The sequence below is a fragment of the Gorilla gorilla genome, chromosome 4 (genome assembly GCF_029281585.2).
Source record: "Gorilla gorilla gorilla isolate KB3781 chromosome 4, NHGRI_mGorGor1-v2.1_pri, whole genome shotgun sequence".
NCBI classification, from domain to species: domain Eukaryota; kingdom Metazoa; phylum Chordata; class Mammalia; order Primates; family Hominidae; genus Gorilla; species Gorilla gorilla.
Window position 1 is genome coordinate 34858470 of NC_073228.2, and position 16407 is coordinate 34874876.

Consider the following 16407-nt stretch of genomic DNA (forward strand, 5'->3'; position numbering starts at 1 on the left):
ATCAAGGAGAAATCTTTCCCAGAAGCCCCTGGCAGACTCCCTCTTAGTACTATTGGCCAGAATTAGGTCACATGTCCACCCTGAAACCAGTCATTACCACAGGAAAAAGGGAGTACAGTGGTTACCTTGGACCAGTCACAGTTCATTCTCTGGGGAAATGGAGGGTCCTATCCTGCCAAACGCATTGCTACTTGTACTGAAACCAAATTAGGGTTCTGTTAGCCTGGAAGAAAGCAAAGTGTGTGGGGGCAGTAAGGAACAGCTATTGGGTAAGTAACCAGCAATAATTGCCACATTGACTTTTCAGTAAGAAGAAACTTCTTTTTTTTTTTTTTAGGCAGGTTCTCACTTTGTCATCCAGGCTAGAGTGCAGTGGTGTGATAGCTTACTGCAGCCTTGACCGCCCAGGTTCAAGCAATCCTCCTGCCTCAGCCCCCCAAGTAGCTGGAAGTACAAGTGCATGCCACCACACCTGGCTAATTTTTGTATTTTTTGTAGAGACAGAGTTTCGCCATGTTGCCCAGGTTAGTCTCGAACTCCTGAGCTCAAGCGATTCACCTGCCTCGGCCTCCTAAAATGCTAGGATTACAGGCACAAGCCACCATGCCCAGTCTAAGAAGCAACTTTTCTTTTTTTTATTGTATCACCGTGGGGTGGGGTGGGTTGATCAGGGAAGCTAGCCACCTCACGAATGCTGCTTCTTTTCTCCCAGAGATGGCAGCATCATGGGTCTGTGTAGGCGGCTCTAGACATATTCAAGGACATGATTCAAGACCAACTGATACAGCCAAGTTGAATGCTTGAAAGCCTTGCTCTCAATAACTGGATGGGGCACCACGGTTCACTACAGTCCTTAGTAGGTCACATTTGTGCCCTAGATTTACAAAATTTGATTTATAGCTTTTAAACCACAAAGCTTGGCTTACTCCCCCTACCTCTTCCATGTGCGCAGTACCTTAGGAAGTCAGCAGGAATCAGTGAAACTATAGAGTAGAAATATTGCAATCAGTTGTTTCCAAAGAAGAATGTTTGATTGGCTTAAATCTTATTTCAAAAAGAAATATCTGTCAAAAAAAAAAAAAAATAGCCCCAAGCCCTTATTTTGTGGTTCCCTTTACTGCAAAATGCAGGAAACACTCACAAGGGTATTGAGAGAAGAAATCGTAGGTAATATTTTGAAATGGGAAACACTTTGGACCTACAGTTGCTGGCTTAGGGACACAGGCCCATTGAGGTTAGGGCTATGTGTCTGATTCCTCTATGGTATACTCGTTTCATACAGACATGGCCTCAGTTCCAGGTCACACATTGTACCCCTGGCCCAGGTCAGCCATCTTGAAAATACAGCCAACCCATTTGTGTAGGCTGTCTACAAATATGGCTCCAATGCTCCAAACCTGCCTTTACCCACACCATTGATGATGTGATTTTGCAGCTCCTCCCATCAAGAGATGGAGTTTATTTCCCCTGTCCTTGAATTCATGCTGACCTTATGGATTGCTTTGGCTGATGGAATGGAGGTAAAAGTGACACTGAGCCAGTTCCGAGGCCAGGATTCACACTTCTACGCATTCTCTGGGAACCCTGCCACCACCAAGGGAACAAGCCTAGGCTAGCCCGCTAGATACAGAGAGATTCATGACTCAGTCACTGCCATCGCTGCAGCCAAAAGCCAGCCAATCACCAAACATATGAGTGAAGCCATCCAAGACCAGCCAGCCCCCAGCCAACCTGCCAGCTGGCAAGAGAGGCATGAGCCAGCCATGCCATAAACAGCCTAGTCTAGCCCAGACCAGAAGAAACCACAATTGTTCCATAGATGACCTGTGAGGAATAAGAACTGTTTGCTTTAATAAGCCATGAAGTTTGGGGGTGTTTTGTTACACAACAGTAACTAACTGATACATAGAGGTGACTTGAGCCTCTACTTAATCTATTCTCACTTTGAGAGAAAGTGCCTTTGATACCAGGGAGCCAAATACAACATCTTCATTTCAGGACAGCATGTGGTAATGAGTCATCCTTAAAGTCTTGCAGATGATCTTGGGGTTTCTTATGTCTTTATGAAGTCCACAAGTTCTTTGGAAATCCATGCTTCTAACCTGAATCAACTTCTTACTTTTTTTTTTTGAGACAGGGTCTCCCTCTGTCACCCAAGCTGGAGTGCAGTGGTGCAATCTCGGATCACTGCAACCTCCAACTCCTGGGTTCAAGTGATTCTCATGCCTCAGCCTCCCGAGTAGCTGGGATCACCAGCATGCACCACCACACCCGGCAATTTTTTTGTATTTTAGTAGAGACAGAGTTTCACCATGTTGGCCAGGCTTGTCTTGAACTCCTGGCCTCAAGCGACCCACCCACCTCGGCCTCCCAAAGTGCTGGGATTATAGGCATGAGCCACCAGGCCCCACCTGGATCAACTTCTTACTGCCAGTGAACACCATTCTATTAAATCTGTTCATGGGTACCTTGTTAGGATCAAAGGTTGAACATGAAGCGACCAATCCTTGAGTTAGGGTCACGTGCTGTCCAGGTGGCAACAATCTCGCTCCTCTAGGACTCTGTGATCTATCTTGATGTCAAGACTCTGGATAGGCTGGGCATGGTGGCTCATGCCTGTAATCCTAGCACTTTGGGAGGCTGAGGTGGGTGGATTGCTTGAGCTCAGGAGTTTGAGACCAGCCTGGGCAACATGGCAAAACTCTGTCTCTACAAAAAATACAAAAATTAGCCAGGTGTGGTGGTGCACACCTGTAGTCCCAGCCACATGGGAGGTGGAGGTGGGAGGATGGCTTGAGCCCAGGAGGCAGAGGTTGCAGTAAACCGAGATCGTGCCAGTGCACTCCAGCCTGGGCAACAGAGCAAAAAAAAAAAAAAAAAAGGACTCTAGATACCTCTTAGCATCAGACTTTTCAAGCCATCTGAGAAAACTTACTCCAAATCCAAACCAAGATATGATACCCCACCAGCCTATGGCATCCATCTTTCTCATGGGCATGGTTGTAATACTCCCTTGTCCACAATTCAGACAGCAAACCAAATGCTCCCATCTTTCTCATGGGCATGGCTGTAATACTCCCTTGTCCACAATTCAGACAGCAAACCAAATGCCCCAACATACCCAGCACCTCTAGGTGCTTCCACAGCCCATCCTTGCACACCCTTATTTTACCGATTTCATGCACCAAATATTTCTCTCTGTTCTTTGTGCCAGGCCTTTTCCCAGGTTGAGGGATGGTGGTCCCTAACTTGTACAACTCAGTACAGGCATAAGGCTTGGGAAGAGCCTTGATCAGAAAGTGACACAAGGCCTCTTTCAAAGTGAACTTCTGAGAGGGGCAGGAGACAATCAGTCAGCTTTTTGAGAAGTGGAGTGCTTTGGTCCAAATCCATTTTTTTCGTCATTAAATATTACATAAATTATAGCCTGGAGATCCAAAAACCCACTTGCATAAAAGCTCAGGTAGGAAAAATGTCAAGATAAAAATGGAAAGTTTAGTCTGTGGAGCTTCCAATGATTTTCACAGCTCTTCCAATCCCCACCATCAACTGGTATGTGCACCATTTTCTTGTTCATGTCCAGATTTGCTCAATCAAATTCCAAGAGTTCTTTCTTCTCTCTTCTTCTTCCCATCTCCTCTCTTTTTCCCCTTAAAGCCTTGTTTAAAAATCTGTAAGAGGGCCCTGAATACTTTGGTTTATGCTGGTGTGAGGTTTTTGGATGATTATTTTTTTTCTCCTCATGAAAGGGGCCCTTGAATAGTTTTGCTCCCTCCCAGGGAGACGGCTGGGGACTGCCTGAGTTTCCTGAGAAAGGTGAACATTCTGCCAAACTCAGAGCAGAGTGTGAAGCAGAGACAGTCATCGAGTCCCAGACTCCCAGATAATGGGGACGCTGTTCTGCTAAGTACACGCCCCTGAGATTTGAATCCCGCCAGAAGCCTAGAATTACCGCACAAAAGTGAAACTGAGGATAACCTCCCCCAATTCAGGAAGCTGATTCTTCAGGCCTCGGGTTCAGAAGGTATGGAATACTTATACTGAACATTCATTTTTAGGCCCAGTTTGGCAGTGGGAGTTGGACATTGACAGTTACGTTTTTCTTTCTTTATTTTATTTATGATTATTATTTTGAGGCAGGGTCTCACTCTGTTACCCAGGTGGGAGTACAGTGGCAAGATCACAGCTGATTGTAGCCTCGGCCTCCTGGGTTCAAGTGATCCTCCCACCTCATTTTTTGTAGAGACGTGGTCTCACTATGTTGCCCAGGCTGGTCTCAAACTCCTAGGTTAAAGCAATCCTGCCTCAGCCTCCCAAAGTGTTGGGATTACAGGCATGAGACATGGTACCCGGCCATTATTACTATTTTTTAGAGACAGGGGTCCCGCTCACTCTTGTTACCCAGTCTGGAGTGCAGTGGCGCCATCTCTGCTCACTGCAGCTTTGAACTTCTGGGCTCAAGCTATTCTTCCACCTCAGCCTCCCAAGTCGCTGGGAATACAGGCACACACCACCATGCCTGGCTCCTTTTTATTTTTATTTTTTTAAAAGCATGAGAAGCTTGGGGGCTAGAAGATCCTTATTATGTAATAAGTCAATCAGACTCCAAGGATAACAGTCAGCAACCTACCACCGTGTGCCATTCTAGCTAAAAATGGAATTGAATGAGAAAACCCCAATTTGAAACCACAGTCCTTCATGCACTTCTGTTGTGATGCCAGTGAGGCTGCTACCATTTCCCCTGTGGCAGCTTTTGCAGTAAAATGAGCAAGAGATTGAGTCTTCGGAGTTTGAAATCTGGCTCTGCTCCCTTTACTGGCTGTGCTGTTCTGGAAAGGTGACCTAATCTCCCTATGTCCCCATCACTGCCTCAGAAAATAGGGTTAATTATAAGTCCAGAATGGTGATTAAATATTAGATGACATGATGCATTGTTAAATAAAATACATTTTAGGCAGCAACACCAGAAGCTAGAATTATGTTTAACTATTGTATCAGTGTGAATAGACTGGGATAATCTGTGTTAACAAATGATTCCAAAAATCTCAGGGGTTTCGAGATTTAGTTCTTGCTCACTTAACTGTTCTGTTGTGGTGGGGGTACTGCTTTGCTCCAAGTGCTATTAACTTTGGGACCTGGGCTGTCAGAGTGTCTCTGACCTGGGGCATTACTGGGCTCAGGGCATAGAAAAAGAGAAAATGGTGGAATGACACGGTGGTTCTCAAAGCTTCTGCTTAGAAGTGGCACAGGTCACCTCTGCTAAATTTTCATTGGCCCAAACCAGTCATATGTGAGTCTGTCCTCAATAAAGCAGGTACATAATCCCCCCACCCAGAAAGAGACAGGAAATGTCTTCAACAATAGAATCTATCCTTGCCGCATGTAATAGAAAGCCCCATATACCACAGGCAAATATGCAAGCTGCTCTTCTGTCTTGCAAAATAAGCCCCAAATAGGCAATCTTGGGTTCACAGGAAAGCTCCCAGTCACCAGGGACCCACACCTGTCCTTCTTTTCTGTCGTTCTTAGTTGGCATGTCACTTTCAAATAATAGTAGATAATTGTGCGTTCTTCAGTGAATGGTAGAAAAGTGAGTCTTGGTTAAATGGAAAGTGCAGTGGTATTCCTTAGCTGAGCAGGTGAGAAGCAGAATGAATAGGAATTGGATCCAACTGGTCAAAGGACGGGAAATGAAAAGAAGAAACGATGGAAAAAATAATCAACACAAAATGGAAGCAATAAAAGCACATTTATGGACTTTTACACCGAAAGGGTCCCAAGTGAAGAGGATGTGGAATAGAGCTGCCGTGCTCATAAGGGACACGGAACATGAGTGAGATCGCACCTTTCCTGTCCGAGCCAGCAAGATGAGGGCATTGCTTCTTCATCTTGCTATGTCCTGAGGTCTGTAGTGGATTCGTTGGTTGTTTTGCCAGTCTTTCTCAACTATTGTTCACAGACAGGGATGTGAGTGATATGCTCTCAGTTTTTGCGCATCTGCACACTCCCGTTGTTTTGTGCGTCTCCTGAGTCTTCTTTTTTTTTTTTTTTTTTTGTAAGCAATCCCTCCTGAGTCTTCTTGAGTGTGCTTATTAATTTTTGGCTAATGTGGATGCTTGTGTCTTTTTCATTTGGCACAAATTCTGTTGGTTCTTTAGAGATTCTGTCACCCAGGCTGGAGTGCAGTGTGGCACTATGTCGGCTCACTGTAGCCTCCGCCTCCCGGGTTCAAGTGATTCTCCTGCCTCAGCCTCCTGACTAGCTGGGACTACGGGTACATGCCACCATGCCTGGCTAATTTCTGTACTTTCTGGTACAGATAGGATCTCACCGTGTTAGCCAGGCTGGTCTCGAATTCCTCGCCTCAGTGATTCACCGGCCTCCGCCTCACCAAAGTGCCGGGATTACAGGTGTGAGCCACTGCGCCTGGCCAAATTCTGTTGTTTCTGAGCCATCTTTCCATGGTGACCCAAGGACCCAGCCCAGCCATCCAGCTCCTGTCTAGCCACTTGGCTTTCATGTGGAAACAGCAGCCCAGGAATCCTCCGGTTTCTGAGGGCCAAACTCGCTCCAGAGCTGGGGGGCTGCTCCTCCCCTTAGGTTCTCTGAGGCTGATCTCCTGCCTCTCACCCAATCCACAGAGAAGAAAGTCTTCTTCCATTCCTCCCAAAGCCTCACCTACAACTGATTCTCTATCTCCCAAAAAAATTCTGGCTCAGGAAGGCAGGTAGACTGGAGCTGGACACAGCAGGATGACAGTCTTGCTCAGCTGACATCTCCTAAAAAGACATTTTTTTTTTTTTTTTAGACAAGATCTTACTCTGTTGCCCAGGCTGGAGTGCAGTGGCATGATCACTGCTCACTGCAGCCTCAAACTCTTGGGCTCAAGCTATTCTCCCACCTCAGCCTCCCAAGTAGCTGGGACTGTAGGCATGCACCACTAAGCCCAGCTAATTTTTAAATTTTTTGTAGAGATGAGGTCTCCCTTCAGACCAGAATGAAGTCAGTAAATAATTAAGTAATTAATTAATTAATTAATAAAAACAAGAGATGAGGGTCTCCCTATGTTGCCCAGGCTGGTCTTGAACTCCTGGGCTCCTGGGCTCAATTGATCCTCCTGCCTCGGCATCCCCAAATGCTGGGATTACAGGCATGAGCCACACCCCCTTGGCAAAAGACCTTTTTGAACAGGCAAGTGTTTTGTCCCTTTCAGTTGCCAGTAGAAGGACTGAATGCTGTGTGGATCCTATAAGAGAAGAATCAGTAGCCATTCTCGCTTCTTGAGGCAACTTGCTGAGAAACACAATTGCCACCCCAATGCCCAGCAGGCCAAGTCCCCAGCCCAGCCACAGCCTGGGTGTGGGTGTTCCTTCCTCTTCTATGGAAGTTGTGATGAGTAAAGGTAAACCCACAGGCCACCAGGATGGTGCCAGCTTTGCCTGGAGGGGAGGCCCACTCTGGGCGGGCCCTCGTGTGGCTTTCAGCCTCTCGTGGTAACTAGTGAAGGAGTCCAGTGTCCCTGGTCACTGGGGCAGAGACTGGAAATGCCTTTTTAAATGGCCTCATATGGCTGCCCTTGTTAGACCAGGCTCTGCACAGGCCTGATTGCACAAACACGGCCAACATGACAGGGGAACCTTCCACTTATATTAGTCCCCAAACATACGGCTACATTTTATTTTGCAGAATTATACAGGCAGCCCTGTCTTGTGGTATTGACATTTTACTGCCATGCTCAATGAAGTAGATAAATTGAAAGTATCCAACAGATGCAATACCATTCCAGCTGTGTGTGGCTGGTGGGCCACACTTTAAATTCCAGCACTCGAAGTCAAGGTGAAATGCGCCCTAGAAGCCCAGCACTAAGTCAATTAAACACCATAATTGGCCAGGCACAGTGGCTCACGCCTGTAATCCCAGCACTTTGGGAGGCCGAGGCAGGTGGATCACTGAGGCCAGGAGTTTGAGACCAGCCTGGGCAACATGACGAGACCCCCATCTCTACAAAAATACAAAAATGAGCTGGGCGTGGTGGTGCGGGCCTGTAGTCTCAGCCATTTGGGAGGCTGAGGCATGAGAATCACTTGAACCCAGGAAGTGGAGGGTGCAGTGAGCTGAGATTGTGCCACTGTACTCCAGCCTAGGTGACAGAGCAAGAATTTGTCTCAAAAAAAAAAAAAACCCATAATTATATAAGTATAGATTCAGATCCCAAAATATTCCCCTTCCCACTGCATAGTATCATTAGGGCACATTTCTGCTAGGACCAATCCTCAGATGATAGCTTTAATCCTAATCCCAATCTCTGTGTGCCTATAGCTGCTGCAAGGCAGGAGGGCTTCACATGCTTCTTGCTGATCCTTCTTTCACACAGAGTTGATTGTGCCTGGGTTCCCTGCTTCTCTGCCTCCTGGTCAGAAAGCAGCCCAGGAGTCCCTTGCTCTGGTCATTTTCCAAGAAATTAGGCTGGAACTCCCCGAAGTGGCAAAGGGAAACTCTGTAGGAGGACCCATGCACAGAGCACAGGACCTGCTACAAATGTGGACGGGGCCAGGTTAAATGCGTGGGCTGAATATTCGTTTCCTATGCTGTGTAACAAATCACTACAGACTTAGTGGGTTGAAACAACACACTTGTATTATCTCAGTTTCTGTGGGTCAGGAGTCTGAGAACGGCTTAGCTAGGTCCTCTGCTCAGCGTCTCACAAGGCTGCAATCAAGGTGTTGGCCAAGCCACCTTCTCATCTAGAGGCTCAACTAAGAAATAATTTGCCCCCAAATCCTTCAGGTTATTGGCAGAATCCATTTCCTCGTGGTGGTATGTGTGGGAGCCCCAGCTTCTTACTGGCTGTGGCTAGATGTGGCCCTTGTGTCCTAGAGGCCACCCACAATCTTTCCCATGTGGCCCTCACAAGGCAGTTCACGACAGGGGTACTTGCTTCTTTATGGCCATCAGGAGACTCTCTCTTGCTCCAGTTGGCTAAGCCAGAGTTTTAAATAAGGTAGCATAGGCCGGGCACAGTGGCTCACACCCGTAATCCCAGCACTTTGGGAGACCGAGGTGGGCAGATCACAAGGTCAAGAGATCGAGACCATCCTGGCTAACATGGTAAACCCCGTCTCTATTAAAAAATACAAAAAATTAGCCAGGCGTGGTGGCGGGTGCCTGTAGTCCCAGCTACTTGGGAGGCTGAGGCAGGAGAATGGCATGAACCCGGGAGGCGGAGCTCGTAGTGAGCCGAGATCGTGCCACTGCACTCCAGCCTGGGCGACAGAGCAACACTCTGTCTCAAAAAATAAATAAATAAATAAATAGGGTAGCATAATCATGAGAGTGATGTTTATCATCTTTGCATCATTCTATTGACGAGAAGCCAGTCAGAGGTTGTGGCCACACTCAAGGGGACAGGATTATACAAGGACATGGTCATTGGAAGTCACCTTAGGGTGTGTCCACCACTGCCTGGGAGCTACTGCCTGTTTTCGTATCTTGTCTTCTTCACTTATAAGTAGTTAGGTTAGGTGACCTCAGGCAAGTTGCTTAGCCTCTCAGTCGCAAGTTCCTTATTTGTAAAACAGGAGTAAACCCTATAGGATTCTTGGGAAGATCAGATAAAATATTCCATCTCAAATGTTCAGCAGAGTGCCTGGTATATAGTAAATACTCATAGAGACAATATGGTGGTAATTAATATTAATATTATTGGCACTGTGAGACACCCAGGCCTGTCTTGGATATTAAGAAGCGGAAGAGTAACTCAGGCTACAGCTACCTCCACCCCTGGTTACAAAGCCCTCTTTGAAGGCCAGATCACATTGTTGGCTGCTCCAGAAATCTCAAGGGTGATCAGCTTCAGTCTGGGCTGGGACATGGGGCATTGTGGGAGGCAGGCAGTGGCAGCCTCCCAGTCCCTGGAAACCTGCGAGGTGATGAGTGTGCTCAGAAGATGCAACGGTGCTTCAGCAAAGACATTCTGGTCATCTGCCATCAGACTTGAGGCAGCTGATCTCAAGGCATCAGTAGTCTTGTTGGTCTGGGTGTGAGAGGCCAAGGTGAGCATCTCCCCCAGGTTGGCCGTGATCGGTGGCTCACCTACAGGAAGCTCTCCTATATTCTAATCATCCCTGCATCTGAAACCCTTTTCACCCAAAATGGCAAGAGCCATTGTTTACCACCAGAGTCCCATAAATCCCACAAAAAGAATTTTCTTTTAAAACGGCAAGTAAAATACACACTCAACCCCAACATTACCATAACAACCAAAACAGACATACCAGAACACACAAGCCAAAGATAACAAGAGTTATAATTCACACCAATAACAACAATAACCCACAGTGGATTTTTTTAAGTTTAGCAATAAATCTTTGCTCTGGACGTTGGCTCATGGAGAAATGTACTCTCCTGGCTGGGCCCCTTCCTGAATAACATGTCATGGGAGCTCTGTTGTTCTGCTTGTGCCTTGATGTGGTACCTCATTTGTGCAACACTGTTCTTGAGGATGCTTGGAGACCTAACTCAGTGTTAGCCTCTCAACCTCATGGTGTTCCCGTGTCAGGAACACATACTGAACACTCAGGACATCCTAATTATTTCTTTTGGAAATTTTGGAAACAAGGAGATTTTTATTTCTCAGGGAGGTAAAATACATTTTTCTGGTTATTTTCATTTTTTTAAAGAACAGCCACACCACCTCTGGAACTTGAGGGGGTAGGTGTTTTGAGACTCATGGGCTTAGGGAAAAAAACACACATACAAGCCATCTTGCTTTATTTCCAAGACGGAAATGATCCTTCAATAATATCCAAGAGAATTGGGAGGGTGATAGTCATCAGTTCTTTGGGAATCCGCAGGCAGCTCTGTTGAGAGAAGGGGCAAGGATCTACGGTCTACTTAGCTTTCCATTTGGGGAAATTTCCTCTAGAGGATTTTCTTTAGATCCTGAAAGCCCCATGTCTATGAGGCATGAAGCTATATGCCAAGTAAACCAGGACACGCAGTTGATGACTGAAGCTTGGGTTTCTGACTAGAGAACCACAGCTCTCCCCTTCCTTTATTCTCTCATTCAACACGTGCAGTGGGCACTTCTCATGTTCCAGGCTGTGTGCCAGCCTTTGGAAACAGGACCACGAGGCTGTGATGGAAATAAACATGGCCTCTGTCCTGCTAGTTCACCATCATAGGAGACAGACAGGCAATTCCCAATATGTTGTGACAAGAGGTAAACTTGAGATCACACAGAGCACTGGACAAGTGCAGAGGAAGGAGGGACACCCCACCCAGCTTGAAAGAGGGACAGGAAGGAGATGAGTCTGAGACAGAATTCCTGGCAGAGGGAGTGAAAAAACAGTGAAAAGTCTCTTCAGCACGAGAAAGCAAGGTGTTCCAGGAACTAGAGGAAGTTCTGAGTAGTGGGAGAACAGAGATGGGGGGCAGCGAGGGAATCCAGGGGAGGGATAGGCAGGACTCTCCTCACAGCCCCTTCTGGAAAAGTGACCTACACTGCAGCCTCTGGAAAAGCCATGAGAAAAACAAGGCCATCTGGCAAGCTGCAACAGCTGTGAACAGCCTTGGGTTGAGGGTTAAGGCTAAAGTTAAACTTTAAAGCAGAAAATTCCCTTATTTTTCATCAAGTTTTATTTTTAATCTTTATTTTCTTTATTTTTTGTTTTTGTTTTTGTTTTGAGATAGGGTCTCTGTCTCTGTCTGCCCAGCTCTGTCACCCCGGCTGGAGTGCACCATCACAGCTCACTGCAGCCTCAACCTCCTGGGCTCAAGCCATCCTCCTACCTCAGCCTCCTGAGTAGCTGGGACCACAGGCACATGCCACCATGCCCAGTCAATTTTTTAATTAAAATCTTTATTTTCTAATATACACTTGTTTTAACAAATTCAAACAATACAAAACTACATCAGTTTTTTTAAGTGTCCCCATTCCTCTCCATTGCTATTCTCTGGTGGTATTCCCTGTTAACAATGGACTTTCTTTAAAGACATCTTTTCTGTGCATATAACCAGCCTGGGTAACGAGACCCCCATCTCTCTTTTTTTTTTGAGATGGAGTCTCACTCTGTTGCCCAGACTGGAGTGCAGTGGCACGATCTTAGATCACTGCAACCTCTGCCTCCCAGGTTCAAGTGATTCTCCTGCCTCAGCCTCCCAAGTAGCTGGGATTACAGGCACGTGCCACCATACCTGGCTAATTTTTCTATTTTTAGTAGAGACAGAGTTTCACCATGTTGCCCAGGCTGGTCTCAAACTCGTGACATCAGGTGATTTGCCTGCCTCAGCCTCGCAAAGTGCTGGGATTATAGGCATGAGCCACCATGCCCAGCTGATCCCATCTCTTAAAATAAAAAACAAAACAAAAAAGAAGGAATGAAGCACGAACACATGCTACAATGTGGATGAACCTTTAGTGAAAGAAGCCAGACACAAAAGGCCACGTATTGCAGAACTCCATTTATATGAATTATCAAGAACAGGTGAATCCATAGAAATAGAAGATTGGTTGTTGCTCAGGGCTGCTTTATTTATACAGGTCTCATTTGGGAGTGTTGAAAATGTTTTAGAAGTAGATAGAAGTGATGATGGTTACACAACATTGTGAATGTTGGCAGGGCACGGTGGCTCACACCTGTAATCCCAGCACTTTGTGAGGCCAAGGCGGGTGGATCACGAGGTTAGGAGATCGAGACCATCCTGGCTACCACGGTGAAACCCCATCTCTACTAAAAATACAAAAAAAATTAGCCGGACGTGGTGGCATGCACCTGTAGTTCCAGCTGCTGGGGAGGCTGAGGCAGCAGAATGGCGTGAACCAGGGAGGCAGAGCTTGCAGTAAGGACTCCGTCTCAGAAAAAAAAAAAAAAAAAAAAAAATTGTGAATGTGTTGAACACCACTGAATTGTTCACTTTAAAGTGGTTAATTGTGGCTGGGTGCAGTGCCTCACGCCTGTAATCCCAGCACTTTGGGAGGCCAACACGGGCGGATCACGAGGTCAGGAGATCGAGACCATCCTGGCTAACACAGTGAAAACCTGTCTCTACTAAAAATACAAAAAATTAGCTGGGCGTGATGGCAGGCGCCTGTAGTCCCAGCTACTCGGGAGGTTGAGGCAGGAGAATCGCTTGAACGAGGGAGGCGGAGGTTGCAGTGAGCCGAGATCGTGCCACTGCACTCCAGCCTGGGCGACAGAGTGAGACTCCTTCTCAAAAAATAAAATAAAATAAAGTGGTTAATTTTACGTTATGTGAATGTTACCTCACTAAAAATAAATAAATAAAAATATATCCTCGATTTTCCAGTTTCAGCCATGACTCAGTATCTGGTTTCAACCTCAACTGTAAATAACCATAATCATGAACAAAAGATAGGAAGCAACTGATTTCAGGCATTGGGCAAGTGCTGAGCTGTGTCTTTGTGGCAGTGGCAACCCCATATGCGCCCTGGCTTTCTGCCTGGGAGGGTGGTTTCCAGGCCGTAGTGGAGGCAGTGAAGCCCAACCATGGTGTAGTGTTGCACTGGGCAGAAAAAACAGGGACCTGGTGGAGGAGACAGATCAGAGTTCAGGGCTCTAAGATGGCTGGAACTTGTGGGCTATGGAGTAGAGGGAACTGCAGAAAAGGAAACCCAGAAATCTGTGAAGCAGTTCCCTTCAAGCACCTAGACAAATCCTGAGCTGCTTGTGCCCAGGGTGGTAATTCACAAGGTCTGGTAGAGAACAGCTGCCGAAGGGCTGACAGTTGAACAGAGATTTCAAGGATTGAAATCCCCAGGCACTGTGGCTCATGCCTGGAATTCCAGCACTCGGGAGGCCGAGGTGGGTGGATCACTTGAGACCAGGAGTTCAAGACCAGCCTGGACAACATGGTGAAACCCCATCTCTACTAAAAATACAAAAATTAGCCAGGTGTGGTGGTGGGTGGGCACCTTTAATGCCAGCTACTTGGGAGGCTGAGGCAAGAGAATTGTTTGAAGCTGGGTGGCAGAGGTTGCAGTGAGCTGAGATTGCACCACTGCACCCCAGCCTGGGCAACAGAGCAAGACCCTGTCTCAAAAAAAAAAAAAAGAAAAAAAGAATACTGGCAAGCCTTTGGAATTCTGACCCAGACAGAGCCAAGACACACAGGGCCTTCAGTAGAGACCCCCCAGAAAGACCTCGTTGTAGAAATAAGGACCGTGTCCTAGGAGCAGGTGCTTGGCCTAGGAATAAGGGTGAAACTGAAATAGATCCACCTTAACAAAAACTAAAACCAAACCTCAACAAGAGCGAGGTGACCCATCAAAAATTTAGCTACCTGCCCCCACCCCCAAAAAATTCAACACTCTTTAGAAAAACATTTTTAAAATCCAGAGTCGCTATGATACATCAGTCACAATACCAAGAATGTAATGAAAAATTACTACCCATTTTTCTATTTCTATGTTCTTGGCCTTTGTCCTGTGATATGATTAAGTTACTTAGAGACAGTTTGATTCTTTCAGGTTTTAAGCTTTGTCAGGTGAGACTAAAGCAGCATTTTGGGCTAATTTTGTACCATTATTTGAGGCAAAACTCTTCTGAGGACACTAAGTGGGGACTCTCTCTGAATCATGAGGCTTTCTATTCTGGCAGAAACAGGAATTATTCCCAGTCCTGTGTAAGTTTGGGGCGTCGTTCTCTCTGATGCTCTTCGGTTGTTCTTTCTTCAGTTCTGCATGGTTTTCTCACATGCATGCACTGACAAGTATTTAGCTGAAGACTCAAGGAGAGTTCTCCAAATGTCTCCAGAACTCTCTTCCCCTCCCTCCTCCTCCAGTTCCCTTTCCCCTCGCCTCCCGATCTCCCACCCCTATCCAAGCTCTATTCTCCCTAATACTCTGTCCTACAAACTCTAATTACCTTGGCCTCCCAAGGCTCCCAGCTCCATATCCTCAATTCAGGGAAACTGCTGGCTTCCATGTGGGTTTTCCCTCCCTATTCTGAGGCCTGGAATCTGTCTCTAGGCAAAGAGCTGGGGCAATTGTAGGAAGCTCATCTTATTTGACTCCCTAACCTCAATTGTCATTAGCCATTGTTGCCTGATATTCTACTTTATTTATTTATTATTATTATTTTTTTTAGTCACTCCAGGCAGAAGGGCAAATCTGGTTCCTGTTAGTCCATCTTAACTATAACTTACAACAATGCATTCAATTACTTAGAGGAAATGAAAACATTTTTTGAAAAAGAAAACTTTTGAAACTGATCCAAGAAGGAATAAAAAATATGAATCATCCTATATTTGTTAAAAATTGAATTCATTGGCTGTGTGTGGTGGCTCACGCCTGTAATGCCAGCACTTTGGGAGACCAAGGCGGGCAGTTCACCTGAGGTCAGGAGTTCAAGACCAGCCTAGCCAACATGGAGAAACCCCATCTCTACTAAAAATACAAAAATTAGCTGAGTGTGTTGGCGCACGCTTGTAAACCCAGCTACTCGGGAGGCTGAAGCAGGAGAATCACTTGAACCTGGGAGGCGGAGGTTGCAGTGAGCCAAGATTGCACCATTGCACTCCAGCCTAAGTGAAAAGAGTGAAACTCCATCTCAAAACAAAAACAAAAACAAATTGAATTCATCATTTAAAACCTTTTCACAAAGAAAACTACAGGTCCATGGCCAGGTGTAGTGGCTCACGCCTGTAATCCCAGCACTTTGGGAGGCTGAGGCAGGCAGATCACAAGGTCAGGAGATGAGAACATCCTGGCTAACATGGTGAAACCCTGTGTGTACTAAAAATACAAAAAAATTAGCCGGGTGTGGTGACAGGTACCTGTAGTCCCAGCTACTTGGGAGGCCGAGACAGGAGAATGGCGTGAACCTGCGAGGTGAAGCTCGCAGTGAGCCGAGATGGCGCCACTGCGCTCCAGCCTGGGTGACAGAGTGAGACTCCGTCTCAAAAAAAAAGAGAAAACTACGGGTCCATATGCCTTCACTGGTGAATCCTATTAAAATTTTTGAAAATAAATAATACTAATGTTATACAAATGTTTTCAGAGAACTGAGGAAGACAAAATAATACCCAATAATACCCAACTCAGCAGAAACCTGATATCAAATTCTCACAAGGCCATTATAAGGAAAAGAAAATTTTAAACCAAAATCATTTATGAACATAGACATAGACAAAAATCCTAAACAAAGGCCAGCCACAGTGGCTGCTGCCTATAATTCCAGTACTTTAGGAGGCCAAGGCAAGAGGGTTGCTTGAGCTCAGGAGTTTGAGACCAGCCTGGGGAACATACTGAGACCTTGTCTCTACTAAAAATTAAAAAAAAAAAAAAAAACTAGCCAGGCATGGTGGTTCACATTTGTAGTCCCAGCTACTTGGGAGGCTGAGGTAGGAGGATTGTTTAAGCCTGGGAAATGGAGGCTGCAGTGAACT